Source organism: Ranitomeya variabilis, chromosome 4 (genome assembly GCF_051348905.1).
Source record: "Ranitomeya variabilis isolate aRanVar5 chromosome 4, aRanVar5.hap1, whole genome shotgun sequence".
Classification (NCBI taxonomy): Eukaryota; Metazoa; Chordata; class Amphibia; order Anura; family Dendrobatidae; genus Ranitomeya; species Ranitomeya variabilis.
In genome coordinates, this window is record NC_135235.1 from 608,216,255 (window position 1) to 608,238,060 (window position 21,806).

Sequence of the window (21,806 nt, forward strand, 5' to 3'; positions counted from 1 at the left end):
AGTTCTCCTTGTATACTAGTGGTGCTTTATATACTAGTTCTCCTTGTATACTAGCTGTGCTGTATATACTAGTTCTCCTTGTATACTAGCTGTGCTGTATATACTAGTTCCCCTTATATACTAGCTGTCCTGTATATACTAGATCTCCTTTTATATTAGCGGTGCTGTATATACTAGTTCTACTTATATAGTAGCGTTGCTGTATATACTAGTTCTCCTTGTATACTGGCTGTGCTGTATATACTAGTTCTCCTTGTATACTAGTGGTGCTTTATATACTAGTTCTCCTTGTATACTAGCTGTGCTGTATATACTAGTTCTCCTTGTATACTAGCGGTGCTGTATATACTAATTCTCCTTGTATACTAGCGGTGCTTTATATACTAGTTCTCCTTGTATACTAGCTGTGCTGTATATACTAGTTCTCCTTGTATACTAGCTGTGCTGTATATACTAGTTCCCCTTATATACTAGCTGTCCCGTATATACTAGATCTCCTTTTATACTAGCGGTGCTGTATATACTAGTTCTCCTTATATAGTAGCGTTGCTGTATATACTAGTTCTCCTTGTATACTGGCTGTGCTGTATATACTAGTTCTCCTTGTATACTAGCGGTGCTGTATATACTAGTTGTCCTTGTATACTAGCTGTGCTGTATATACTAGTTCTCCTTGTATACTAGTGGTGCTTTATATACTAGTTCTCCTTGTATACTAGCTGTGCTGTATATACTAGTTCTCCTTGTATACTAGCTGTGCTGTATATACTAGTTCCCCTTATATACTAGCTGTCCCGTATATACTAGATCTCCTTTTATACTAGCGGTGCTGTATATACTAGTTCTCCTTATATAGTAGCGTTGCTGTATATACTAGTTCTCCTTGTATACTGGCTGTGCTGTATATACTAGTTCTCCTTGTATACTAGCGGTGCTGTATATACTAGTTGTCCTTGTATACTAGCTGTGCTGTATATACTAGTTCTCCTTGTATACTAGTGGTGCTTTATATACTAGTTCTCCTTGTATACTAGCTGTGCTGTATATACTAGTTCTCCTTGTATACTAGCTGTGCTGTATATACTAGTTCTCCTTGTATACTAGTGGTGCTTTATATACTAGTTCTCCTTGTATACTAGCTGTGCTGTATATACTAGTTCTCCTTGTATACTAGCTGTGCTGTATATACTAGTTCTCCTTGTATACTAGCTGTGCTGTATATACTAGTTCCCCTTATATACTAGCTGTCCTGTATATACTAGATCTCCTTTTATACTAGTTGTGCTGTATATACTAGTTCTCCTTGTATACTAGCTGTCCTGTATATACTAGATCTCCTTTTATACTTGCGGTGCTGTATATATTAGTTCTCCTTATATAGTAGCGTTGCTGTATATACTAGTTCTCCTTGTATACTAGCTGTGCTGTATATACTAGTTCTCCTTGTATACTAGTGGTGCTTTATATACTAGTTCTCCTTATATACTAGCTGTGCTGTATATACTAGTTCTCCTTGTATACTAGCTGTGCTGTATATACTAGTTCTCCTTGTATACTAGCTGTGCTGTATATACTAGTTCCCCTTATATACTAGCTGTCCTGTATATACTAGATCTCCTTTTATATTAGCGGTGCTGTATATACTAGTTCTTATATAGTAGCGTTGCTGTATATACTAGTTCTCCTTGTATACTGGCTGTGCTGTATATACTAGTTCTCCTTGTATACTAGTGGTGCTTTATATACTAGTTCTCCTTGTATACTAGCTGTGCTGTATATACTAGTTCTCCTTGTATACTAGCGGTGCTGTATATACTAATTCTCCTTGTATACTAGCGGTGCTTTATATACTAGTTCTCCTTATATACTAGCTGTCCCGTATATACTAGATCTCCTTTTATACTAGCGGTGCTGTATATACTAGTTCTCCTTATATAGTAGCGTTGCTGTATATACTAGTTCTCCTTGTATACTGGCTGTGCTGTATATACTAGTTCTCCTTGTATACTAGCGGTGCTGTATATACTAGTTGTCCTTGTATACTAGCTGTGCTGTATATACTAGTTCTCCTTGTATACTAGTGGTGCTTTATATACTAGTTCTCCTTGTATACTAGCTGTGCTGTATATACTAGTTCTCCTTGTATACTAGCTGTGCTGTATATACTAGTTCTCCTTGTATACTAGCTGTGCTGTATATACTAGTTCCCCTTATATACTAGCTGTCCTGTATATACTAGATCTCCTTTTATATTAGCGGTGCTGTATATACTAGTTCTACTTATATAGTAGCGTTGCTGTATATACTAGTTCTCCTTGTATACTGGCTGTGCTGTATATACTAGTTCTCCTTGTATACTAGTGGTGCTTTATATACTAGTTCTCCTTGTATACTAGCTGTGCTGTATATACTAGTTCTCCTTGTATACTAGCGGTGCTGTATATACTAATTCTCCTTGTATACTAGCGGTGCTTTATATACTAGTTCTCCTTATATACTAGCTGTCCCGTATATACTAGATCTCCTTTTATACTAGCGGTGCTGTATATACTAGTTATCCTTATATAGTAGCGTTGCTGTTTATACTAGTTCTCCTTGTATACTGGCTGTGCTGTATATACTAGTTCTCCTTGTATACTAGCGGTGCTGTATATACTAGTTGTCCTTGTATACTAGCTGTGCTGTATATACTAGTTCTCCTTGTATACTAGTGGTGCTTTATATACTAGTTCTCCTTGTATACTAGCTGTGCTGTATATACTAGTTCTCCTTGTATACTAGCTGTGCTGTATATACTAGTTCTCCTTGTATACTAGCTGTCCTGTATATACTAGATCTGCTTTTATACTAGCTGTGCTGTATATACTAGTTCTCCTTGTATACTAGTGGTGCTTTATATACTAGTTCTCCTTGTATACTAGCTGTGCTGTATATACTAGTTCTCCTTGTATACTAGCTGTGCTGTATATACTAGTTCTCCTTGTATACTAGCTGTGCTGTATATACTAGTTCCCCTTATATACTAGCTGTCCTGTATATACTAGATCTCCTTTTATACTAGCTGTGCTGTATATACTAGTTCTCCTTGTATACTAGCTGTCCTGTATATACTAGATCTCCTTTTATACTTGCGGTGCTGTATATATTAGTTCTCCTTATATAGTAGCGTTGCTGTATATACTAGTTCTCCTTGTATACTAGCTGTGCTGTATATACTAGTTCTCCTTGTATACTAGCGGTGCTTTATATACTAGTTCTCCTTGTATACTAGCTGTGCTGTATATACTAGTTCTCCTTGTATACTAGCTGTGCTGTATATACTAGTTCTCCTTGTATACTAGCTGTGCTGTATATACTAGTTCCCCTTATATACTAGCTGTCCTGTATATACTAGATCTCCTTTTATACTAGCGGTGCTGTATATACTAGTTCTCCTTGTATACTGGCTGTGCTGTATATACTAGTTCTCCTTGTATAGTAGTGGTGCTGTATATACTAGTTGTCCTTGTATACTAGCTGTGCTGTATATACTAGTTCTCCTTGTATACTAGTGGTGCTGTATATACTAGTTGTCCTTGTATACTAGCTGTGCTGTATATACTAGTTCTCCTTGTATACTAGCAGTGCTGTATATACTAGTTCTCCTTATATAGTAGCGTTGCTGTATATACTAGTTCTCCTTGTATACTAGCTGTCCTGTATATACTAGATCTCCTTTTATACTAGCTGTGCTGTATATACTAGTTCTCCTTGTATACTAGTGGTGCTTTATATACTAGTTCTCCTTGTATACTAGCTGTGCTGTATATACTAGTTCTCCTTGTATACTAGCTGTGCTGTATATACTAGTTCCCCTTATATACTAGCTGTCCTGTATATACTAGATCTCCTTTCATACTAGCTGTGCTGTATATACTAGTTCTCCTTGTATACTAGCTGTCCTGTATATACTAGATCTCCTGTTATACTTGCGGTGCTGTATATATTAGTTCTCCTTATATAGTAGCGTTGCTGTATATACTAGTTCTCCTTGTATACTAGCTGTCCTGTATATACTAGATCTCCTTTTATACTAGCTGTGCTGTATATACTAGTTCTCCTTGTATACTAGTGGTGCTTTATATACTAGTTCTCCTTGTATACTAGCTGTGCTGTATATACTAGTTCTCCTTGTATACTAGCTGTGCTGTATATACTAGTTCCCCTTATATACTAGCTGTCCTGTATATACTAGATCTCCTTTTATACTAGCTGTGCTGTATATACTAGTTCTCCTTGTATACTAGCTGTCCTGTATATACTAGATCTCCTTTTATACTTGCGGTGCTGTATATATTAGTTCTCCTTATATAGTAGCGTTGCTGTATATACTAGTTCTCCTTGTATACTAGCTGTGCTGTATATACTAGTTCTCCTTGTATACTAGCGGTGCTTTATATACTAGTTCTCCTTGTATACTAGCTGTGCTGTATATACTAGTTCTCCTTGTATACTAGCTGTGCTGTATATACTAGTTCTCCTTGTATACTAGCTGTGCTGTATATACTAGTTCCCCTTATATACTAGCTGTCCTGTATATACTAGATCTCCTTTTATACTAGCGGTGCTGTATATACTAGTTCTCCTTGTATACTGGCTGTGCTGTATATACAAGTTCTCCTTGTATAGTAGTGGTGCTGTATATACTAGTTGTCCTTGTATACTAGCTGTGCTGTATATACTAGTTCTCCTTGTATACTAGTGGTGCTGTATATACTAGTTCTCCTTGTATACTAGCAGTGCTGTATATACTAGTTCTCCTTATATAGTAGCGTTGCTGTATATACCAGTTTTTGTATACTACTGTAGCTGTGCTATATACAGTTGAAACCAGAAGTTTCCATACACTATATAAAATGACACATCTGCATGTTTTTCTCAATATCTGACATGAAATCAGAATAAACCTTTCCGGTTTTAGGTCAATTAGGATTACCATAATTATTAATATTTTCCAAATGCCAAAATAATGAGAGAGAGAATGTTTTAAGGCATTTTTATTACTTACTGCAAAGTCAAAAAAGTTTCCACCCATTTCATTAGTATTTGGTAACATTGCCCTTAAACTGAATGACTTGGGTCAAACGTTTGGGATATCCTTCCACAAGCTTCTCATAATAGTTGGTCGAATTTGGGCCCGATCCTCCTGACAAAACTGGTGTAACTGATCCAGGTTTGTAGGTCGCCTTGCTCGCACCGGCCTTTTCAGCTTTGCCCATATATTTTCAATAGGATTGAGATCAATGCATTGTGATGGCCAATCCAAAACATTGACTTATTATCCTTATGCCACTTTGTTACCATTTTGGCAGTATGCTTTGGGTCATTGTCCATTTGGAATGCCCATTTCCGCCCAAGCTTTAACTTCCTGGCTGATGTCTCGAGATGTTGCTTTAGTATTGCCACATAATCTTCTTTTCTCATGGTGCATCTATTTTGTGAAATCCACCAGTCCCTCCTGCAGCAAAATAACCCCACAACATGATGCTGCCACCCTGTGTTTTACAGTTGGGATGGTGTTCTTAGGCTTCCAAGCTTCTTCCTTTATCTTCCAAACATAACAATGATCATTATGCCTAAAAACTTCAATTTTAGTTTCATCAGACCACAGGACATATCTCCAAAAATTAAAGTCTTTGCTCCTGTGTGTATTTGCAAACATTAATGTGGCTTTTTTATGTTTCTTCTGGAGTAATGGCTTCTTCCTGGCAGAGTGGCCTTTCAACCCATGTTCATACAGTACTCGTTTCACTGTGGATATTGACACGATCTTACCAACTTCAGCCATCATCTTGACAAGATCTTTTGCTTTTGTCCTTGGGTTGATATGCACATGTCGGACCAAAGCACGTTCGTCTCTGGGACACAGAACATGTCTCCTTCCTGAGCAGTATGATGGCTGGACATTCCCATCTTGTTTGTGTTTGCGTATAATTGTTTGTACAGATGAATGAGGTACCTTCAGGAATCTTGAAATTGTACCCAAGGATGAGCCAGAATTGTGAAACTCCACAATTCTCTTAATATCTTGGCTGACTTACTTACTTTCCCATGATGCTACACATAGAAGCAGTGTGTTTCAGGTGTGCATTAAAATACATCCACAGGTGTGTCTCTAATTAACTCACATGTTGAAAAAAAAAATCTTCTAAACACATGACATCAACATATGGGCAGCCCAGAATTGTTTAAAGGCACAGTAATCTTAGTGTATGTAAACTTTTGACTTGGCAGTAAGTAATAAAAATGCATTAAAACATTCTCCCTCTCCCTCTTTCATTATTCTGGCATTTGGCAAATATTAATAATTATGATAATTCTAATTGACCTAAAAGGGAAAGGTTTATTCTGATTTCATGTCCGATATTGAAAAAACATACATATGTGTCTTTTTATAAAGTGTATGTAAACTTCTAGTTTTAACTGTATATACTAGTTCTCCTTGTACACTGGCTATGCAGGATATACTAGTTCTATTGTATACTGGCTGTGTGTATATACTAGTCCTTCTTGTATATTGACTGTGCTGTATATACTAGTTCTCCTTGTATACTAGTGGTATTGTATATACTAGTTCTCCTTGTATACTAGTGGTACTGTATATACTAGTTCTCATTGTATATTAGCGGTACTGTATATACTAGTTCTCATTGTATATTAGCGGTACTGTATATACTAGTTCTCATTGTATATTAGCGGTACTGTATATACTAGTTCTCCTTGTATACTAGCTGTGCTGTATATACTAGTTCTCCTTATATACCGGTTGAGCAGTTTATAATAGTTCTCCTTGTATACTGGCTGTGCTGTAAATACAAGTTCTTCTTGTATACTGGCTGTGCTGCATATACTAGTTCTCCTTGTACATTAGCTATGCTAATATATTAGTTCACCTTGTAAACCAGTGGTGCTGTATATACTAGTTCTCCTCGTATACTAGCTGTGCTGTATACGCTAGTTCTTCTTGTATACTAGTGGTGCTGTATATACTAGTTCTCCTTGTATACTAGCTGTGTTGTATATATAAGTTCTCCCTCTATACTAGCAATGCTGTATGTACTAGTTCTCCTTGTATACTAGAGGTCCTTCTCACAAAATTAGAATATCATAAAAAAGTTAATTCATTTCAGTTTTTCAAAACAAAAAGTGAAACTCATATATTATATAGAGTCATTACAAACAGAATGATCTATTGTTAGTGTTTATTCTGTTAATATTGATGATTATGGCTTACAGCCAATGAAAACCCAAAAGTCATTATCTAAGTAAATTAGAATGCTTTATAACACCAGCATGAAAAATTATTTTAAAACCTGAAATGTTGGCCTACTGAAATGTATGTTCAGTAGTGATGAGCAAGTATACTCGTTGCTCGGATTTTCCCAAGCACGCTTGGGTGGTCTCCGAGTATTTATGACTGCTCAGAGATTTAGTTTTCCTTGCCACAGCTGGATGATTTACGTCTGCCAATCAGCCTGAGTACATGTGGGGGTTGCCTGGTTGCTAGGGAATCCCCACATGTAATCAAGCTGTCTAGTAGCCGCAAATCATTCAGCCGCGGCAAGGAAAACTAAATCTCTGAGCAGTCATAAATACTCGGACACCACCCGAGCATGCTCTGGAAAACCCGAACAACGAGTATACTCGCTCATTACTAATGTTCAGTAAATGCACTCAGTACTTTGTCGGGGCTCCTTTTGCATCAATTACTGCATCAATGCGGCATGGCATGGAGGCGATCAGCCTGTGGCACTGCTGAGGTGTTATGGAAGCCCAGGTTGCTTTGATAGCAGCCTTCAGCTTGTCTGCATTCTTGGGTCTGGTGTATCTCATCTTCCTCTTGACAAGTCAGAAACCGTTCAGATGCAAAGTACAAAATGAAAAAGAAGTATACGTGGTCAGGAGCAAGCCAGGGGGTTCAGCAATGGTCAAAAGTGGATAAGGCAAAGACAGAAAACAGAAACAAGTCCGAATACAGGCCGAGTCAGAAAGCAGATAATATAACCGAGAAACAGAGAAACGCTGGGAAAAGGGCAGACAGAGGAAGACAACAGACACGGAGCAAGTCAGGGATCACAGCAGGACAAATCAAGGGTTACCAGAGTCAGGTTCACACCAGGAAGGAAGAACTATAGCTGACACTGCCAGCAAGATTCATGGGAGCTAAATAGCAAACCTGAACCCAGAATGAGGCAGAGCAAAGTTAACCCTTGACATGATCCTCCCGGAAAAAGGGCAGACAGGAATAAACCCTGGAACGGATCATGACAAGAAAGTATTCTAATTTCCTAAGATAATGACTTCTGTGTTTTCATTGGCTGTAAGCCATCATCATCAACATTAACAGAAATAAACACTTGAAATAGATCACTGTGTTTGTAATGACTCTATATAATATATGAGTTTCACTTTTGTATTGAAGAACTGAAATAAATTAACTTTTTGATGATATTCTCATTTTTTGAGAAGCACATGTGTAATAGTTCTCTCAGTATGCTAGAGGTGCTGTAGATACTACTTTTCCTTATATACTAGCGGTGCTGTATATACTAGTTCTCTCAGTATGCTAGCGGTGCTGTATATACTACTTTTCCTTATATACTAGCAGTGCTGTATGTACTAGTTCTCCTAGTATAGTATCGGTGCTATATATACTAGTTCTCCTTGTATACTAGTGGTGCTGTATATACTAATTCTCCTTGTATAGTAGCGGTGCTGTATGTACTAGTTCTCCCTGTATACTAGAAGTGCTATATCTACTAGTTTTCCTTGTATACTAGCGGTGCTGTATATACTAGTTCTCCTTATATACTAGCAGTGCTGTATATACTAGTTCTCCTAGTATAGTATCGGTGCTGTATATACTAGTTTTCCTTGTATACTAGTGGTGCTGTATATACTAGTTTTCCTTGTATATTAGTGGTGCTGTATATACTAATTCTCCTTGTATACTAGTGGTGCTGAATATATTAGTTCTCCTAGTATACTAGCGGTGCTGTATATACTAGTTCTCCCTGTATACTAGAAGTGCTATATCTACTAGTTTTCCTTGTATACTAGCGGTGCTGTATATACTAGTTCTCCTTGTATACTAGTGGTGCTGTATATATTAGTTCTCCTGGTATACTAGGGGTGCTGTATATACTAGTTCTCCTTGTATACTAGTGTACTAGTGGTGCTGTATATACTAGTTCTCATTGTATACTAGTGGTGCTGTATATACTAGTTCTCCCTGTATACTAGAAGTGCTATATCTACTAGTTTTCCTTGTATACTAGCGGTGCTGTATATACTAGTTCTCCTTGTATACTAGTGGTGCTGTATATACTAGTTTTCCTTGCATACTAGCGGTGCTGTATATACTAGTTCTCCTTGTATACTAGTGGTGCTGTATATACTAGTTTTCCTTGTATACTAGCGGTGCTGTATATACTAGTTCTCCTTGTATACTAGTGGTGCTGTATATACTAGTCTTCCTTGTATACTAGCGGTGCTGTATATACTAGTTCTCCTTGTATACTAGAAGTGCTATATCTACTAGTTTTCCTTGCATACTAGCGGTGCTGTATATACTAGTTCTCCTTGTATACTAGCGGTGCTGTATATACTAGTCCTCCTGGTATACTAGCAGTGCTGTATATATTTGATCTCCTTGTTTACTAGCGGTGCTGTATATACTAGTTCTTCTTGTATACTGGTTGTACTGTATATAATAATTCTCTCTGTACAGTTGTGCTCAAAAGTTTACATACCTCAGCAAAATTTTTGCTTTCTTGGCCTTTTTTCAAAGAATATGAATGATAACACCAAAACTTTTTCTCCACTCATGGTTAGTGGTTGGGTGAAGCCATTTTTAGTAAAACTACTGTGTTTTCTCTTTTTAACATGACAACGATACAGAACACAAGGCTAAGTCGACCTGTCCTTGGCTACAGCAGAACAAATGAAGGTTCTGGAGTGGCCATCTCAGTCTCCTGACTTCAATATCATTGAGCCACTCTGGGGAGATCTCAAGTGCGCAGTTCATGCTAGACAGCCCAGGAATTTACAGGAACTGGAGGATTTTTACCAAGAAGAGTGGGCTGTTTTACCGTCTGAGAAAATAAAGAACCTCATCCTCAACTACCACAAAAGACATCAAGCTGTCATTGATGTTAGAGGGGGCAATGCAATACACAATATTAAGAAATGGGGTTTGTAAACTTTTGATCATGGTCATTTGGATGGTTTGGGTTGTCATTATGATTTAAAAAGAGAAAACAGAGTAGTGTTTCTAAAAATGGCTTCACCCAACCACTAGCCATGAGTGGAGAAAAAGTTTTGGTGTTATCATTTATATTCTCTGAAAAAAGGCCAAGAAAGCAAAAATTCTGCCAAGGTATGTAAACTTTTGAGCACAACTGTATATTAGCTGTGCTGTATATAATAGTACTTTTTGTATACTAGCGGTGCTGTACATACTAGTTCTCCTTCTATACCAGCTATGCTGAATATACTAGTTTTCCTTCTATACTGGCTGTGCTGTATATATTACAGAGTGGCACATTTATATGGATACACCTAAATAAAATGGGAATGGTTGGTGATATCAACTTCCTGTTTGTGGCACATTAGTATATGGGAGGGGGGAAACTTTTCAAGATGGGTGGTGACCATGGTGGCCATTTTGGATCCAACTTTATTTTTTCCAATGGGAAGAGGGTCATGTGACACATCAAACTTATTGAGAATTTCACAAGAAAAACAATGGTATGCTTGGTTTTAACGTAACTTTATTCTTTCATGAGTTATTAACAAGTTTATGACCACTTATATGTGTTCAAAGTGCTGCCCATTGTGTTGGATTGTCAATGCAACCCTCTTCTCCCACTCTTGACACACTGACAGCAACACTGTAGAAGAAATGGTAGCACAGGCTTCGAGTATCCATTGTTTCGGATGCTGCACATCTCGTATCTTCACAGCATAGACAATTTGCTTCAGATGACCCCAAAAATAAAAGTCTAAGGGGGTCAGATTGGGAGACCTTGGTGGCCATTCAACTGGCCCACGACGACCAATCCACTTTCCAGGAAATTGTTCATGTAAGAATGCTCGGACCTGACACCCATAATTGATGGTATGGTGTGGTAGATGGGGTTTTTCCAGCAAGATGGTGCACCACCAGATTATGGGTGTCAGGTCCGAGCATTCCTACAATGAATCTGACCCCTGTGATGCAGGGACCCCTGTTACAGCTAGGGGTGCTGCATTTGCTCCTCAGGATATGCATGGAGGCGTAACTGGATTTAGGAAACAGTGTCCGGCATGATTGTAAATGGCCGGTATGTGTCGCAGAGGGAGTCTGCGCTGTAAGCTTGAAGTAATGTTGTTCTGGGATCTGTAGTCCCACAAGTGTTGTTGTGTAGCTTTAAAGTGAGGCTTACAGGGTTAGTTGGAGAGCTGGGCGGGTCTGACTAACCACACACACCTCCCACCTATGGGAGTGGTTACTAGTATATAATGTGACCATGGTGTGGTCACATGTTGGAGAATGTATGGACCTAATTGGTCAGTGTGTAAGGTCCTGAAAGGCCTCTGTGTTGGGAGGTCCTGGAAGTAGGACCGGATCCCTGCAAAGCACATGGGGAGGCCTTGGACCTGGAGGCCTGTGTGTTGGACGGTCCCAGGTGGGGACGGACGTCCTGAATAGCACATGGAGAGGCCATGTTTGCAGAATCTGTGAAGGCACTGCGTTGGGGAAGCTACCGTTTCTTCTGCGGGTCTGGACTGTTGTGAGTGCCCTGGTTACAAGGATGGTGATCCCAGTAAGACAGCTTCCCCGAGAGAGGACTGACAGGAAGTCAGTATGTGGAGCAGGAGCTCCAGGAAGGTAACCCAGAGTATGGGGAACTGTGCGGTCATCCATGGTAACTGGACAGAGTAAGATTCATGTTGAGAGACTGCAACCTAATGTCGTGTATTGGTGCCTGTTGTGTTCCATGGACATTAATGAACTGTTCAGTGTGCGGTTTTCCATGATAACTGGACAAAGAGGTCCGGCGTGTTTAGTGACTGCGTTTCAAAACCGTACACTATGAAGTGCTAAGTGTATAATAAACCACATGGACTGTTTAAGTAAGAAAACGTGACAGTGTGCCTTCATCCCATTGTCAAGCGAGTATTCCCCAACCCGCTAGTGATCGCGGCATCACATATGGTGCTAGACTGCGGGCAACGGTACAGGAAGCACGTGTGGAGTTGATTGCTGTGGATCGGCGGGGTCACAAAGATTTTTTTTCAAGACAACTTTGCTGTGGATCCAAAGAGGGATGATTGCCCCAAAAGGGGTGGAGTACCAGAAGGGGGCGGTAACCCAAACAGTTATGATTGCCCAGATGGGGGTGGAGTCCCAAAAGTGGGTGGTGACCCTAAAGGGGTTGAGTCCCAAAAGGGTCAGTAACCCAAAAAGGGGTGGAGTCCCAAAAAGGGGTGGAGTCCCAAAAAGGGAGTAGCTGCCCAGAAGGGGGTGGAGTCCCGGGGAATGGTAGGTACCCGGTCTCGAGACCCCTGGTGTGTGACAAGTGTTCAACCCCACAGGATTGAACAGAGAGGGGGATATGTGATGCAGTGACCCCTGTTACAGCTTGAGGCCATGTCTGCAGAGTCTGTGTGCCTTCATCCCGTTGTCAAGCGAGTATTCCCCAACCCATTAGTGATCGCGGCATCACACCCCCTTAGACTAGCATTTCTTTTGCGGTGTTGCTATCAGTGTGTCAAGAGTGGGAGAAGAGGGTTGCATTGATAATCCAACACAATAGGCAGCACTTTGAACACATTTTATAAGTGGTCATAAGCTTGTAAATAACTCATGAAAGAATAAAGTTATGTTAAAACCAAACACACCATTGTTTTTCTTGTGAAATTCCCAGTAAGCTTGATGTGTCACAAGGCCCTCTTCCCATTGAAAAAAATAAAGTTGATCCAAAATGGCCAACTTCAAAATGGCCACCATGGTCACCACCCATCTTGAAAAGTTTCCCCCCTCCCATATACTAACAGGAAGTTGATATCGCCAACCATTCCCATTTTATTTAGCTGTATCCATATAAATGGCCCACCATGTAGTTCTCCTTGTATTCTAGCGGTGCTGTATATACTAGTTCTCCCTGTATATCAGCGGTGCTGTATATACTAGTTCTTAGTTCTAGTTCTATACAACAAACAGTTAAGAACTATGTACATCTTTAAAGCAGTTATGCTTACTCGTTCTTCGGGGAGGAAGGTGGTTTCCTCCCGGGCCTCACCAGACCAACGGGTCGTCCTGCTGGTTCAAGGATCGGGTCCCGCCCCAACAACGACAGGATCCCTCGCCGGGATGTTCTTTTTACCGAGGATCCAGCACGCCCCCACGGTGCATGGTGGGTCCGGGCCCCTCGCTGCTCCACAGGATCAGGTTCCGTTGTCTTTTCGGCGGGAGATTTATCCTCGGAAGTTACAGCGGCGGCCTGGAGCGCGACGCACCGCTGGACGCCCCGCGCCATCCAGCCTGCTTCTCCGGTTGCTCTCCTCCACCTGGTGTAAGTGACGGCATCACCCGGCTCCAGGTCGCGATCAAACCTTCCACTGCAAGGTTCCACCTCCTCTCGGTCCACGTGGACTTGTAGCGGCTCCCCGATCTCCTGGATAACCCCGCGTCCATGTCGGGGGTTGAAGGAGACCACTACACCCCAGTGGGACAAGGGGGGCTCCGCAACAGTGGTTAAGTCAACCTTGGTTACCGGTTGTGGTCGGGCTCGCCATGCAGCCATCAAGCGCCGCAGGTGTTCGGCCTCAGGCATAAGCTTCAGGCCCGGTGTCTGCGGCGCACTTTCAGCCGCGACCGGGTTGAGAGGAGCAGGGGACATTGGAGACAAGCAGACCTCCGTGGGCCGGCCCAGCCGAGCAGTCACACGGGCATCGGCCTCCAGGCGGGCAGCGATCCGCCGGGCTTCGGCCGCGGCCATACGCTCTTCCGACGGCGGCCGGGGAGGTCGGCCCAACGTTGGTTCTGTAAGGGTCAGCTCTCGCAGTGACGGCGTACCCTGGGCCACCTCGGGCTGTCCAGCCTCTCTCCGGGTTCGACCATTCCCGCGCGGTGCTTCCGGCGTCGCCATCTTTGTCTCCTCTCCAATGTCTTCTTCCCGCGGTCTCTTTCGTGGGCGGCCCCGTCTCCATGGTCTCCACCCTCCAAACAGGATCAGGAGGCGGACCTCAGCTGTTGACGGACACGTCCTCAGGACACAGAAATATTTAGACCGGGCGGCCATTGCTGTTCGCGCTCTCCAGCTTGCCTACGCCCACTTCACGCCCCTCCTCTTCTCCTGCGCTCTCCTCAGCGCTGCAATGGCGGCGGATTTTGGCGGCAAATGGCGCAGCACAGCCCTTGCAATAAAATACAGTCCAAGCACAGTAAATCACAGTTCCAAGGCACACATGACCTGATTCTTCAGGCTTAAGTAGATCCTGTTCGTGACGCCAAGTTGCGGCGCCCCCACTGCCGCAGGGCCGAGGGGTACCCGGTACCGGGCCTCCGAGTCTCTGCTCTGGGGTTGTCACGGCGGCTAGGCCCCGGTCCGTGACCCTGCCGTGGGGCGCACAGGGAATAATAGGTGTGGATGATGGTGGTGAGGCTGTAGTGGTGCGGTGCAGTAAATAACGAGGACACCAGGTTGCAGTCTCTTTACCTCTTTACTGAAGATCTCTGGGTCCTCAGTCCGGAACACGGTTCACCAGGCTGCGCAAGTCCGGCCGGTCCAATGGCACCTCCAGAGTTCTCTTCACAGGTGGAAATCGGTGCCTTCCTTCTAGCGCTATGTGTTGTGGTCCTTCCCTGCTGTGCTTACGGAAAGTCCCCACAACTGTTGTGTCTGTTTCTTAAGTTCCCTCACAACTCGATTAGATGATGTTCTGCTAATCCTCCGTCCCTCCCTGGTGTTCTGGTTGGGACGGCACCCGTTTGACGGGTAGGCTCGGAGCTCTTCCGGGACCCTAGAGTCGCCCCTCTCCACAAGTTGCCCCCCAAGACTGCATAGGTGATATGTGTTAGACAGCCCGCCTTAAACTTGACTGTCCTGCCGCTGTTTGGAGTATTGCTTGAAGCTGAATGTTATTCTACTCCCTCGGCGTTCCGGCCACCGGTAGTGCGCCTCAGTAGGATGTTGCTTCTGTCTTACAGCACGACTCCTATTGGTATTTCTCCTTTGCGTGATCTCGTTTCTCACTCAGCACAATCTATCTCTCTTCTAATCCTTTCTTGGGCACCGCCGCTACCCGGAGCAGGCACGGTCCCGTTACGTTCGTTCTTGTTGCCAAGCCTCTGTCAGGATCCCACCCCTGACAGAGACCCTACTGTATCTTCCCCTACAACACCCTCTGCCACAAGGTGTTGCCTGGTTCCAACCCAGTCAGCTTTCTGATCTAACTTCCTGCCTGACCCCCAGTTTACCCACTATGGTGGGGAGTGGCCTAATGAATAGCACCCTTAGCTCCCCCCGGAGGCCCAGCTGTGAAATGTATTGGTGTCTGTCATACCTGATCAGATGAACTCCTTCAGTGCCATCAGACGCACCGTAGCTCCCCATAGTGGCGGAGCCACAGTACTGCAACGACCAGGACTCTGGGGCGCTGCACTGTATATACTAGTTCTCCTTCTATACTAATAGTGCTGTATATACTAGTTCTTCTTGTATACTAGCGGTGCTGTATATACTAGTTCTCCTTGTATACTAATGGTGCTGTATATACTAGTTCTCCTTCTATACTAGAGGGTGCTGTATATACTAGTTCTCCTTGCATACTAGCGGTGCTGTATATACTATTTCTCCTTGTATACTAGCGGTGCTGTATATACTAGTTCTCCTTGTATACTAGTGGTGCTGTATATACTAGTTCTCCTTGTATATTAGTGGTGCTGTATATACTAGTTCTCCTTGTATACTAATGGTGCTGTATATACTAGTTCGCCTTCTATACTAGTGGTGCTGTATATGCTAGTTCTCCTTGTATACTAGTGGTGCTGTATATACTAGATCTCTTTGTATACTAGTTGTGCTGTATATACTAGTTTTCCTTCTATACTAGTGGTGCTGTATATACTAGTTCTCCTTGTATACTAGTGGTGCTGTATATACTAGTTCTCCTTCTATACTAATAGTGCTGTATATACTAGTTCTTCTTGTATACTAGCGGTGCTGTATATACTAGTTCTCCTTGTATACTAGTTGTGCTGTATATACTAGTTCTCCTTGTATACTAATGGTGCTGTATATACTAGTTCTCCTTCTATACTAGTGGTGCTGTATATACTAGTTCTCCTTGTATACTAGTGGTGCTGTATATACTAGTTCTCTTTGTATACTAGTTGTGCTCTATATACTAGTTCTCCTTCTATACTAGTGGTGCTGTATATACTAGTTCTCCTTCTATACTAATAGTGCTGTATATACTAGTTCTCCTTGCATACTAGCGGTGCTGTATATACTAGTTCTCCTTGTATACTAGTGGTGCTGTATACAGGGTGGATAAAAATCAATGTTTTTTTAAAAAAAACAAAAAAATCGGATTTTTTTGATTTAAATCGGATTTTTTTGATTTAAATCGGATTTTTTTCAATAAACAGCTTTTTGAGGAAAATATTTTACCATCCAAAGGTTCTTCCATCATGAGATAAAGCTGAGTTGTTTAACTCAGTAGAATAAAGGCTGTATATGTGTAACATTCACAATGCCATGCTCTTCCAGAGGTTTCTGTAGGATTAGTGGGCAGTTTCTCTCCTATATTATCACAGACGCTCGCTTTACTTACGCAGTTCTCAAAACTGAATTTGACTCCGCAGAGGTCCCAGCCTCTTCTTCATGGCAAAAATGTTACAACATGAACAGAGTTGAGAAAAAGACCTTAATCCTATTGTTCTACAAACCTATGAATACTGTAATCAACCCCTTCAGTGCCAAGTCCAAGAAGTTAGACAATATGTTTCTGATTGTTTGGAGTGGAATAGATCTGCACAACACAAGAAGAATGTGAATCTAAGTGTTTTGAGGAGGAAGGGCAAGCAGACAAAAAAATGAAAGTGAAACTTTGAGCACAATACTGCAGCATAGCCACAGACAGACAAGTCTGGATCTGTTTGTGTGTACGATCTGAGGTTTATTACATTCTTTCCTTATAATGGCAGCAGGCCGTAAAAGAGACCCAGTTTGGGAATATTTTAATGAAGCTCCTTCGCCTATCGGTAAGGCAGGCATGCGTGCAAAATGCAAACGATGCAACAAAGAGATGCAAGGCCTGGTGGCGCGAATGAGGCAACATCATGAGAAGTGCGGTGATGAAGATGACCAAAGAAACACTTCACTATCAACATCTTCATTTCCCTTCTGGTTGCAGTTTTCATAATGTGATTTCAAACGGCAAACAAGTCCTTGGATATCCTTTTGACAGTATTTGCACTTTGCTCTTGCACCTTTCTTTCCAAGATCTGCTGCTGGCATCTCAACAAAATGAACCCAAATAGGGTCTCTCTTACGACCTGCCATGGCTCACACAGATCACTTATGAAGTTTGATTGTTACTACAGCCAAGTACTGCTGACTATCCAACAAGTTTGGGCATGTCAACTGAATGGAAAAAGAAACTAAACCAAAAGTGAAACCAAGCTAGAAGTGTGGAATTAAAGGGGCAGTATGAACAAAATGTGGAGGCTATTAATAGTTTATACAATTAAGACATGCTGCTTTTAAACACCTACCTATTGCCATATAGTAAAACAAAAAAGATTTTTACTTACTTTGGGGTCCCCCCCTCACCCTGGCGTTAGATCGTTGCCCCTAGTTTCGTCCGTGTAACTATGGGCGCACATGCGCACTGCTCTCACTTCTCATTTTAATCGTGATTTATATTAAAAAAAACCTTTTGATTTAAATCAGTGATTTAAATCATGATTAAAATCATGATTTAAATCGATCCGATTTAAATAGAAAAAAATCTTTTGATTTAAATCGTGATTTAAATCATGATTTAAATCGGCGTGATTTAAATCAATCCACCCTGGCTGTATATACTAGTTCTCCTTCTATACTAATAGTGCTGTATATACTAGTTCTTCTTGTATACTAGCGGTGCTGTATATACTATTTCTCCTTGTATACTAGCAGTGCTGTATATACTAGTTCTCCTTGTATACTAGTGGTGCTGTATATACTAGTTCTCCTTGTATACTAATGGTGCTGTATATACTAGTTCTCCTTCTATACTAGAGGGTGCTGTATATACTAGTTCTCCTTGTATACTAATGGTGCTGTATATACTAGTTCTCCTTTACTAGTGGTGCTGTATATACTAGTTCTCCTTGTATACTAGTGGTGCTGTATATACTAGATCTCTTTGTATACTAGTTGTGCTGTATATACTAGTTCTCCTTCTATACAAGTGGTGCTGTATATACTAGTTCTCCTTGTATACTAGTGGTGCTGTATATGCTAGTTCTCCTTCTATACTAATAGTGCTGTATATACTAGTTCTTCTTGTATACTAGCGGTGTTGTATATACTAGTTCTCCTTGTATATTAGCGGTGCTGTATATACTAGATCTCTTTGTATATTAGTGGTGCTGTATATACTAGTTCTCCTTGTATACTAGTTGTGCTGTATATACTAGTTCTCCTTGTATAGTATCGGTGCTGTATATACTAGTTCTCCTTCTATACTAATAGTGCTGTATATACTAGTTCTTCTTGTATACTAGCGGTGCTGTATATACTAGTTCTCCTTGTATACTAGTTGTGCTGTATATACTAGTTCTCCTTGTATACTAATGGTGCTGTATATACTAGTTCTCCTTCTATACTAGTGGTGCTGTATATACTAGTTCTCCTTGTATACTAGTGGTGCTGTATATACTAGTTCTCTTTGTATACTAGTTGTGCTCTATATACTAGTTCTCCTTCTATACTAGTGGTGCTGTATATACTAGTTCTCCTTCTATACTAATAGTGCTGTATATACTAGTTCTCCTTGCATACTAGCGGTGCTGTATATACTAGTTCTCCTTGTATACTAGTGGTGCTGTATATACTAGTTCTCCTTCTATACTAATAGTGCTGTATATACTAGTTCTTCTTGTATACTAGCGGTGCTGTATATACTATTTCTCCTTGTATACTAGCAGTGCTGTATATACTAGTTCTTGTATACTAGTGGTGCTGTATATACTAGTTCTCCTTGTATACTAATGGTGCTGTATATACTAGTTCTCCTTCTATACTAGAGGGTGCTGTATATACTAGTTCTCCTTGTATACTAATGGTGCTGTATATACTAGTTCTCCTTTACTAGTGGTGCTGTATATACTAGTTCTCCTTGTATACTAGTGGTGCTGTATATACTAGATCTCTTTGTATACTAGTTGTGCTGTATATACTAGTTCTCCTTCTATACAAGTGGTGCTGTATATACTAGTTCTCCTTGTATACTAGTGGTGCTGTATATGCTAGTTCTCCTTCTATACTAATAGTGCTGTATATACTAGTTCTTCTTGTATACTAGCGGTGTTGTATATACTAGTTCTCCTTGTATATTAGCGGTGCTGTATATACTAGATCTCTTTGTATATTAGTGGTGCTGTATATACTAGTTCTCCTTGTATACTAGTTGTGCTGTATATACTAGTTCTCCTTGTATAGTATCGGTGCTGTATATACTAGTTCTCCTTCTATACTAATAGTGCTGTATATACTAGTTCTTCTTGTATACTAGCGGTGCTGTATATACTAGTTCTCCTTGTATACTAGTTGTGCTGTATATACTAGTTCTCCTTGTATAGTATCGGTGCTGTATATACTAGTTCTCCTTGTATACTAATGGTGCTGTATATACTAGTTCTCCTTCTATATTAGTGGTGCTGTATATACTAGTTCTCCTTCTATACTAGTGGTGCTGTATATACTAGATCTCTTTGTATACTAGTTGTGCTGTATATACTAGTTCTCCTTGTATAGTATCGGTGCTGTATATACTAGTTCTCCTTCTATACTAATAGTGCTGTATATACTAGTTCTTCTTGTATACTAGCGGTGCTGTATATACTAGTTCTCCTTGTATACTAGTTGTGCTGTATATACTAGTTCTCCTTGTATACTAATGGTGCTGTATATACTAGTTCTCCTTCTATACTAGTGGTGCTGTATATACTAGTTCTCCTTGTATACTAGTGGTGCTGTATATACTAGTTCTCTTTGTATACTAGTTGTGCTCTATATACTAGTTCTCCTTCTATACTAGTGGTGCTGTATATACTAGTTCTCCTTCTATACTAATAGTGCTGTATATACTAGTTCTCCTTGCATACTAGCGGTGCTGTATATACTAGTTCTCCTTGTATACTAGTGGTGCTGTATATACTAGTTCTCCTTCTATACTAATAGTGCTGTATATACTAGTTCTTCTTGTATACTAGCGGTGCTGTATATACTATTTCTCCTTGTATACTAGCAGTGCTGTATATACTAGTTCTCCTTGTATACTAGTGGTGCTGTATATACTAGTTCTCCTTGTATACTAATGGTGCTGTATATACTAGTTCTCCTTCTATACTAGAGGGTGCTGTATATACTAGTTCTCCTTGTATACTAATGGTGCTGTATATACTAGTTCTCCTTTACTAGTGGTGCTGTATATACTAGTTCTCCTTGTATACTAATGGTGCTGTATATACTAGTTCTCCTTTACTAGTGGTGCTGTATATACTAGTTCTCCTTGTATACTAGTGGTGCTGTATATACTAGATCTCTTTGTATACTAGTTGTGCTGTATATACTAGTTCTCCTTCTATACAAGTGGTGCTGTATATACTAGTTCTCCTTGTATACTAGTGGTGCTGTATATGCTAGTTCTCCTTCTATACTAATAGTGCTGTATATACTAGTTCTTCTTGTATACTAGCGGTGTTGTATATACTAGTTCTCCTTGTATATTAGCGGTGCTGTATATACTAGATCTCTTTGTATATTAGTGGTGCTGTATATACTAGTTCTCCTTGTATACTAGTTGTGCTGTATATACTAGTTCTCCTTGTATAGTATCGGTGCTGTATATACTAGTTCTCCTTCTATACTAATAGTGCTGTATATACTAGTTCTTCTTGTATACTAGCGGTGCTGTATATACTAGTTCTCCTTGTATACTAGTTGTGCTGTATATACTAGTTCTCCTTGTATAGTATCGGTGCTGTATATACTAGTTCTCCTTGTATACTAATGGTGCTGTATATACTAGTTCTCCTTCTATACTAGTGGTGCTGTATATACTAGTTCTCCTTCTATACTAGTGGTGCTGTATATACTAGATCTCTTTGTATACTAGTTGTGCTGTATATACTAGTTCTCCTTGTATAGTAGTGGTGCTGTATATACTAGTTCTCCTTGTATACTAGCGGTGCTGTATATACTAGTTCTCCTTGCATACTAGTGGTGCTGTATATACTAGTTCCCCCTGTATACTAGTGGTGCTGTATATAATAGTTCTTGTATAGTAGCGGTGCGGTCTATACTAGATCTCTTTGTATATTAGTGGTGCTGTATATACTAGTTCTCCTTGTATATTAGTGGTGCTGTATATAGTAGTTCTCCTTGTATAATAATGGTGCTGTATATACTAGTTCTCCTTGTATACTAGTGGTGCTGTATATACTAGTTCTTCTTGTATACTAGTGGTGCTGTATATACTAGTTCTCCTTGTATACTAGTGGTGCT

The 21,806-nt window shown here is 40.6% G+C and overlaps 1 protein-coding gene across 5 annotated transcripts in view; it reads right to left on the bottom strand.

Annotated features, from left to right (window-relative positions):
- Positions 1 to 21,806, bottom strand: part of AATK (apoptosis associated tyrosine kinase) — a 140,473-nt gene that overhangs the window by 39,084 nt on the left and 79,583 nt on the right. The window lies entirely within an intron of this gene.